The sequence below is a fragment of the Hippopotamus amphibius genome, chromosome 7 (genome assembly GCF_030028045.1).
Source record: "Hippopotamus amphibius kiboko isolate mHipAmp2 chromosome 7, mHipAmp2.hap2, whole genome shotgun sequence".
Taxonomy (NCBI): domain Eukaryota; kingdom Metazoa; phylum Chordata; class Mammalia; order Artiodactyla; family Hippopotamidae; genus Hippopotamus; species Hippopotamus amphibius.
Genome location: NC_080192.1, coordinates 78,221,164 through 78,228,539, shown reverse-complemented (window position 1 = coordinate 78,228,539; position 7,376 = coordinate 78,221,164).

Below are 7,376 nucleotides of genomic sequence, written 5' to 3'. Positions count from 1 at the left end.
TTCTCACCAATTTGTCTATTCCTTTTGTTAGAATCAAGTCACTAGGATCATTCCACACTCGGGGAAGGAATGACCCAAGGGCATGAAGACCAGGAATAAACATTTGTTTATTCATTTATCTGGCAGCAAACTGTGAATGAATTTTCCAGATCTCACCAGAAAAGTCAGGACCCAGGCTAGTTTGGAGTGGGTTTGGCTCAATACTAAGCTTTGTGTCCTCCATAGCACTAGAGTGGGGGCTGTTTTACCCTTTCCTCTTTTCTGGCCTTGGTTTCTTCCAGAGGCTGACACCTCCACCCCATGATCCCTCTCTCTGGAGGAGATTAACAAGCCAAAGGCTCACGCTCTACTGCCTTCTGCTTTCTGCAGAGAAAGGTGCCTCTCCTATGTTGGTCAGACTCTATCCTGTGCTCCAGACTGCAGTCCCTCCCACCTGCCCAGAGACTTCTGTCCAACATTCCATCTCTCTTAGCTCTGAAAAAAATAATTAGGGCTCAGGAGAAAAAATTGGAACTGTAAAAATGGAAAAAGAAAAGAATTGGAAAAAAAAGATTTCTATTTATGGATGATGTGATGTGATAACATACTTGGAAAACCCTGGGAGAATCAAGTCTTAAATTCATACTAACAATATGAGAATTTGATATAGGAACAGGATATTAAATTTACATACAAAAATAGCTGTAGTTTCTATTTACAATAACAAACTAGAAGATATAATGGACCCTAACTACAATAACAACAGAAAAGAAAAAAAAGAACCTAGCAATAAAGAAGTACACAAGGAACTACTTGAGGAAAATTATAAAACATTCCCAAAGATAACATAAGTAGGCTTGAACAAATGGAAAGATCTCTCTCATTTTTGGATGGAATGATTCAACATCACAGAGATGCCAGTTTTCTCCAAGTCATCATGTAAAAGTTAACAAAAACATCCTTAATGTTAAAACCTAATAACTTATTTTCTGAGTCTAGACAGGCTGATTCTAAAGATTTTATAATAAAATAAACAAGAATGGCAGACTGAGGGGACAGCTAGCCCAACCAGCTATTAAAACAATGTGGTATTGATGCAGGAATAGGCAAATAGATCAATGGAGCAGCAAGTTCAGAACAAGTCTGGAAACAGAGCCAAGTGCATACAAACGTTAGTGTTTGCTTTAGATGGCATCTCAAGTTTGCTAGGGTAAGGGGATGGGCTTTTTAATAAGCAGTGTTGGGGCAATTGGATAACCATTTCAAAATAGATAAAATTGGATACATACTTCATAGTGTATATCAGATTAAAAATTAAAAACTACGGGAGATCCCAGGAGGTGCAGTGGTTAAGAATCCACCGGCCAGTGCAGGGGACACAGGTTCAATCCCTGGTCAGAGAAGCTTCCACATGCGGCAGAGCAACAGCTCCACAACTATTGAGCCTGTGCTCTAGAGCCCGCAAACCACAGCTATTGAGCCCAGGTGCCACAACTAGTAAAGTCTGTGCACATAGAGCCGGTGCTCCACAATGAAGAGTAGCCCCCACTCGCTGCAACTAGAGAAAGTCCATATGCAGCAACAAAGACCCAAAGCAGCCAATAAATAAATAAATTTTAAAGAAATTAAAAACTGAAAGTATTAGATTAAAACATGGGATAATTTCTTCATAACCTAAAAATGGAAAAAGCCTTTGATAACTGTTACTGAAAATCCAGAAAGTCAAATTTTAGAATATGACAGCTTTGACAGCACTATTTACAATAGCCAAGAAATGGAAGCAACCTAAATGTCCATTGACAGAGAAATAGATGGAGAAGATGTGGTACATATATACAATGGAATACAGCCATAAAAAAGAATGAAATAATGCCATTTGCGGCAACATGGATGGACCTAGAGATTATCATACTGAGTGAAGCAAGTCAAACAGAGAAAAACAAATATCATATGATATCACTTATAGGTAGAATCTAAAAAAAAAAAGACACAAATGAACTTACTTACAAAACAGAAACAGACTCACAGACTTTGAAAACAAACTTATGGTTACCAAAGGGGAAAGGCCGGTGGAGGGATAAATCATGAGTTTGAGATTAGCATACACATACTACTACATGTAAAATGGATAATTAACAAGGACCTACTCTACAGTGCAGGAAGCTCTACTCAGTAATCTTTAATAACCTTTGTGGGAAAATAATCTGAAAAAGAATGGATGTAAGTGTATGTATAACTGAATCACTTTGCTGTACACCTGAAACTAACAAACATTGTAAATCAACTATACTCTAACATAAAATAAAAATTAAATTTAAAAAATTTTGCATAAGGATAGTGAATACATGCATGCCACCTTTGGTGTAAAATAAAAGGTTAAATAAGAATGCATGTGTGTGTGTGTATTCATATATGCTTAATTTTCAAAAATACAGAAAAAAGAAATCAGAAATTCATGAAGTGGTTTACTGGTTGTAGGATGAAGGGCCATGGAGATGAGGTGGTAGCAATAGAAAGTTGGGAGTGAGAATCCTCTGATAAACTTTTATTTAGGGACAGATAAATTTTGTGGGGCCCGAAACTCATTCGAACTTGGAGGCTCTCTTTAAGGCACTTACATGTGGAATCTAAAAAAGCAAACAATAAAACTCATAGAGAATTCAGACCTATGGTTATCAGAGGCAGAGGGTTGGGGGAGAAGAGAATGAAGGTGGTGAAGGGATGAAGGTGGTCAAAAGATACAAACTGCCGTTATCAGGTGCATAAGTACCAGGGATGTAATGTACAACATGAGGACTACAGCTGATACTGCTGTATGGTCTACGGAAAAGTACTTAAGGAAGTAAATCCTAAGAGTTCTCATCACAAGGAGAAATTTTCTTTTTCCCTTTTTTTCTTCTTTCTTTTCTTTTTATTATATCTATATGAGATGATGGATGTTAGCTGGACCTATTGTGGTGATCATTTCACAATATATGCAAATCAAACCATCATGCTGTACACCTTTAACTTATACAGTGATGTATGTCAATTACTTTTCAATAGAATTGGAAAAAAACCGTAAGGAAAAAGAAAAAAAAGAGTGTAAGGATTCCTGAGACCCCATTTGAGGGATTTTGAGAACTGTTGTTATAGAGATTAAATATGTCATCTAGAAAAATGTCTACACAGAATAGGCATTCCATAAATGTTTTTTAAAATGACATTGACAGTGATATGGTAAGAATAGTAATTTTACTATGCTGTATTTTCTGTCCTTATAATTTTCTTTAATTAATTTATTTTTTATTTTTGGCTGCGTTGGGTCTTCCTTGCTGTGCTTGGGCTTTTCTCTAGTCGTGGCGAGCGGGGGCTACTCTTCACTGCGGTGCTCGGGCTTCTCATTGTGGTGGCTTTTCTCATTGCGGAGCATGGGCTCTAAGCACACAGACTTCAGTAGTTGTGACACTCAGTCTCAGTAGTTGTGGCTCATGGGCTGTAGAGCACAGGCTCAGTAGTTGTGGCACACGGGTTTAGTTGCTCAGCAGCATGTGGGATCTTCCTGGACCAGGGATCGAACCCATGTCCCCTGCATTAGCAGGCAGATTCTTAACCACTGCACCACCAGGGAAGTCCCTGTCCTTATAATTTTTAAGTGATACAATGTAAGCATACAAAAAAGAGAAATAAAGTATAATTTCTGTGTTGAGTGGAGATTTGCCCATAAATATTATGATGACATTTGACCAAATTAAAAAATATAAAGTTCAAAAAAAAAGGTACAAAATTAGGAACATAAAAGTAGGCATGAAAGTGAACATTTATTTAAAATGGAAAAATAAATAGAAATTACCAATTTTCAGAAGCTGGCAAATACCACAAACATCACAAAATTCAGAAAGTAACATAATATTAATTGTATTAATTAATACAATTAACTGTCTTGCATATCTGTGTGATATCAGAGACTCACTTCTAGCTTGTATTCATCAAGCCCTGTTTCTTATAGAACCACCTAACTACCTATTCCAAGGACAGAAGTTCATAGATTAGATTCATATCACATTTTGTTCTCTGGCCATTTAACTTCTCTTCGTGTCACTGGGTGAGAGACCAATGACAGTATCCTTGCAAGTCATTTCTCTCCTGGGTGGCCAGCAATAAATGTGAATGGAGATAGCTACAGATACATAAATGTATGTTACTGAATATACCCCCAATTCAGTTTTCCCCAAGCCAGATTCCACAAATATTCATGCCTGCTCTAATACTGTCTGACAAAGAAAAGTGCTGGGGGAATGTCTGTGTGACTGAGGGGAAGCTGGAGTAGAAAGAAAGTGATCTTAACTGACTCTGGTTTAAATATCCTGCTTTGCAAACATTTACAAAAATACATACATACAGCCACTAGGGAAAACTGTATGAAGTTTCCTCAGAAAATTAAATTAGAATTACCATATGATCCAGCAGTCCCACTCCTGGGAACATACCCAGACAAAACTATAATTCAAAAAGGTATGTGCAGGCCACTCTCACCCTCTGAAATGGCCCAGACTCTGTCTGTGGACTGTGTTTCTCTCTAAATAAATTTACTTCTCACCTAAAAAAAAAAAAATACATGCACCCCTATGCTCATAGCAGCACTATTCACAATAGCCAAGACATGGAAATAACCTAAATGTCCATTGATAGATGAATGAATAAAGACGTGGTACATAAATACAATGGAGTATTACTCAGCCGTAAAAAAGAAATAATGCCATTTGCAGCAACATGCATGCAACTAGAGATTGTCATGCTCAGTGAATTAAGTCAGAAGGAGAAAGACAAATATCATATGATATCACTTATATGTGGAATCTAAAGTATGGCACAAATGAACCTATCTACAAAAGAGAAAATGACTCACAGATATAGAGAACAGACGTGTGGCTGCCAAGGGAGAGGGGGCCAGGGAGAGGGGTGGACTGGGAGTTTGGGATTGGTAGGCACTAACTACTGCATTAAAAATGGATGAACAACAAGGTCCTACTGTAGAGCACAGGGAGCTATATCCAATCTCCTGGGATAAACCATAATGGAAAAGAATATAAAAAAGAATGTATATCTGTGTATAACTGAGTCACTTTGCTGTACAGCAGATATTGGTACAACATTTTAAATCAACTATACTTCAGTAAAAAAAAAAAATACATGGGAACACATTGGCAGCACCCCTTCCAGTGCCTTGGAGAAGCCTGAACAAATGAGAGGCTTGGAATGTCTTTTTGTCACTTGGAATTTTGAAGTCATCCAGATTTAAACAGATCTTTGTCACATGCTACTTTTGTGCATACGTAAAAAGGAAAACATAACAGAAATGATTTGGTTAAGGCATTTCTGAGGGAATAACAAATGACAACTATCACCTGGTTGATGGAGATTATAAGACTTTCCTAATTTCAGAGATGTTAAAATGTGAAAAAGAAAAAGCATAGTAACACATGGACAATCACCACCCTGCTAAGAAATAGAACCATTCCCAACACTGCTGAAGCCCTGGGATGCACACCGATCTCCTTTCCACCTGGAAAGAACCTCTAACCTACATGCTGTGTTGTTCATTGTTCCCTTGTTTTTCTCTCCAGATATTGCAAATATGTACAATATGTTGCTTAGTCTTGAAGTTCTGTGTAAATGGAACCATATAACATAGATTCTTTTGATGTGTTTTAAGAACTCAACATGATTTGAGATTCATCAATGCTAATATGCACAGCACATTCATTTCATCATTTTCACTGTATTGTATAATATCCCACTATATGCTTATACCAGAATTTACCAATTTTCCTGTTGTTGGACGTTTGGGCTGTGTTTGCTATTGTGAGTTATTTTGCTGCATACAATTTCAGTAGAGTTTCCTGGAGTATGTGTGTATAAGTAAGGTACATACCTAGGAATGGAGTCGCTAAGTCAGACTTTCCTGTTCTGATTGCCAACAAAAGCTGCTCCACTCCCCTCCTAGCATCCCCGACGGGGTATGAGGCCTGTCTTTGCTTAATCTGTAGACTGTGTGGACTGGACCAAATGATTGTATTTGGGGACCTTCAGGAGGTGGGACAGTGAGAAAGAGGGGAGAGATGTGTCTGAGTTTGCTTGGCTGCCGTATCAAAATACTATAGACTGGGTGGCTTACATCCAGTGAAAATAAAATAGACATTTATTTTCTCAGTCTGGAGGCTGGAATGTCCAACACCAAGGTGCCTACAGATTCAGTTCCTAGGGAAGGCCTTCCTCTTGGCTTGCAGACAGGCAGTCAGCTTCTTGCTGTGTCTTCACATGGTGGAGAGAGCACGTGCTCTCTCTCTTTTTTTTGTTTTTTGTTTTTTATTGAGGCTTAGTTGTTTTACAATGTTGTGTTATTTTCTACTGTACAGTGAAGTAGAGTTCCCTGTGCTATACAGCAAGTTCTTATTAGTTTTCTGTTTTATACATAATTGTGTATATTTGTCAATCCCAATCTCACGTGCTCTCTTTACTTTCTCATTTTATAAAGACACTAATCCTATGGCATCCTTATGACATCATTTAACCTTAATTACTTCCATAAAGGTCCTATTTCCAAAACAGTTACATTGGGGTTTGGGGTTTCAACATATGAATTTGGGGAGGTCAGTACGTTACAGCCTGGCACACAGACTGTAACTTTCAGCCATAGCCCTGGGGAACCCAAAGTGACAGTGGTTGAGGCAGAATAGAGTGTTCCTACTGGCTCTGTGGGCTCTGCTGTGATGTGGGGCTCCACTTGGCTGGAGATCAGGATCTCAGGCTTCAGCTTTGCTGATGTGAGAGTGTCCACTCTGAGGTCACTGCTAGGTTGTGGGACACAGACATCCAAACAGAAGATAGCAGTTCATTCCAAGATCGTGTGCTTTTCTTTTCATTTATTTAAATGTCAGTTAGGAGAGTCAGAGTCTGCTCCCTGGACACCTGTTTAATAGACATCAAATTTCACTGTCTCCTTGGTCTCAGATGGCTTGGTCCCCATGACCTCCAGCCCTGCCCCCTCGGCTGCCTCCAGGGTGGCTTCCATGGTGCTCCCTTCCGTAGCCTCAAATACAATGTCCACCATCCAGCTCTCTGCCCTGTGTCTTGTAATAGGGCTAGATTTGAAGTTCCTGGTTGTAGAGCTAGTTGTAGGTCAGCACCCCCACTTATGAGATGTCCTGGACTCCTCGGGGTGGGGCTGGTGCTCTTGTGAGGGGAAGGGAGGAGCTGAGCCTGCTGCCCCCAGGGCTGCTCTGGTCCTGTTCTTTTCTTGTCATCTCTCATGCCTCCACATCTGGGTCACGACTGGCTGGAGGATGATCTTTCGAGTCATTTGTCCCCCACTGCCCTGCAGCAACTTACACCCATCAGATAGTGGTCAGGACTTC